Below are 2,380 nucleotides of genomic sequence, written 5' to 3'. Positions count from 1 at the left end.
TTTTGCCTAATTGTTTCTTTTTAACGCCACGCACATTGAACTGTGTATCCCGCTCCTCTGCTTCCCTCTCATTCACCTGAAGTGTCGGGAGCGCGCTCCCATCGTTCATGGGCAAACACGGACGAACGCTGGACCGGACCTCTTCCTAATAAAAGTCTCCGGTTCTTGACTTTATCCTTCCCAGTAATTTTAATTATTAGTTCGTACATTTGAGCCATCACTTTTGTTTGGTTTTATTGTGGTTTCTTTCAAGTACCAGTGCTAGAAATGGATTTTTACAGTATTATGAAATGTTTCTTTCAGCTGAACTATTTTTTTAAAATGTTCCTTCTTTTTTGTCCGAGTACTTGTAAATCAAATCATGTGTATTTTATAGATTTTATTTTTTTACATAAGCCAAACCAAATGAAATTATGCAAAGTATTTTAAATATCACTTGTAGAATCAGAAGAAGAAGAAGAAATATAAGCCGTGTTCACAGAATTACCACAGTTGTGTTGAATCCAGGCTTCTGCTTTGAGGATTTAATTTTATTTCAGTATATTTATATCAGAAGAAAATTAATTTTGGCTTGCAGATTCGGGAGTTCAGTCTCACAAACTACACTGTTAAATCCGAAATATCCTTCACTTAAACAACATCCTTTAGTGTAACATTGAAGCTATCACTCAGAATGGTTTCATTTGATTGTGATGGTTTATATTTGGACTGTAGGAAAAACTTTACCGGTGTCATTGTTGTTACCGCCATTAGATGGAGCCAAAGGCAACTGAAAACCGAAAAGAAGTAGAGGAGAGTAAACAAGGCCGTGTGATTACAACTTCCCCTTAATTCATTCAGAATTATTCCCTCTTATCCTGGATGTCTATGTAATCACTCCATGTCACCCAGACATTCTCAGATTAGCCTTAGGTTTGGAAAATAGTTATCAGAGGCATGTAAACAGAGAGGATAATGTTTTAGTGTTTTTTATTTATTTTTCTTGCCTTTAAAAAAATAATACATTTCCCAACAGTAAAACTATATTTTCTTTTTTTCCACAGTGATCACAATAAATATGGAAAGACTTATAATATAGTCATATTAAATAAAAAATATGACAAAAAATGTGAGCACCAGTCCTTGTGACTCTGGGAAAGGTGCATACGTTTAAATGAAGATTTATTGCATTTGTTATAACCACAGCTGTAGCTGCTAAGTGTGACTGGTAAAAACTGCAGAAATTTTCAATACAGCATTTCTAAACATGCTAGTTTTCTTTAGAAAGCATAAATTATTTCTATTTGCACGCAATAACCTTTTTTTTAATTATCTGTGAACTGTGAACTGAAACCACTGCTGTGCAATGACGTCCTTTACCTCTGTAATGCTCAAATCCTGTAAAATCAAATTAAAACTGAGGGTTATCTTCCAATTTACACAGTGTATGAAAACATCAGCAAGGATTTGGCCTGTTACTTTGGAAAGTATTATACCAAAAAAACCCAAAAGAAATAGCTTTTCTTGAGAAAAAGAATTGTTAATGCTCACAAAGCGGGGGATGGATATACAAAGTTATCACAGCATTTCCAAGTGTCAAGAAAGGGAGAGAGAAGCATCAACAAGAATTTCAAAGAGAGAACAAGTCTGGTGGTAGGATGTGAAAAATTTCAAAGACTCTGGAAAGAAGGAAAGACAGATGTGACTAAAGACCCAGAAAATTTTACCATGACTCTAGTGAATGACTTAGTTAAGTAGGCTCAAAGAAGACAATCTATAGGACCTTACAAAGGAAGGTTACAGACCAAGAAATACTCTTCTTCAGAAGTACTTCTGCAGAAGTAGACACCTTCAAGCCATATAGAGGTATGCTGAGGACACCATGGAGAAAGGTTAAGTGTACTGGAAGTGCATCCTTTGGTCAGATAAGGGGAAACTAGAGCTCTTTGGCCAAAGAGACGCTAAATATGTTTGGAGAAAGTAGGAAGAGGCATTCAACCCAAAGAACACTGTTCTCATAGTGAAACACGGGGGTGGGAGTATTATACTGAGGGGCTGCTTCAGGAACTGGCAACTTTTCATGTGACCTGTGACCGCCACAAGAAAAGAATGGACTTCTTCAGTCTCATCTGACTACAGGTTTTCCCAACCTTATAAGCATTACATTTGCATAATGACTGAATCTAGCAACGCTGACTAACAATGGGCCAGGGGGTTAGTTTTAAGATCATTAATATGCAAATTGTGGTGTCAGCTTGCAGTTAGCTGAGGGTGAAGAATTCACTTGGATGAGCGAGGGAACATTTCAGCCACTGAAAACACAACATCCAAATGAACAGAATCGATTTTACATGGATGATTGAGCATGCATCAAGATAGCACAGTACCATGTTTTACATTT

This window comes from Diplotaxodon limnothrissa, linkage group LG12 (assembly GCF_057381915.1).
Source record: "Diplotaxodon limnothrissa isolate DT_005_m linkage group LG12, D_limnothrissa_male_GT1.1, whole genome shotgun sequence".
Taxonomy (NCBI): domain Eukaryota; kingdom Metazoa; phylum Chordata; class Actinopteri; order Cichliformes; family Cichlidae; genus Diplotaxodon; species Diplotaxodon limnothrissa.
The sequence above is the reverse complement of the archived record's forward strand: the minus strand, read 5'-3'. Positions refer to the sequence as shown.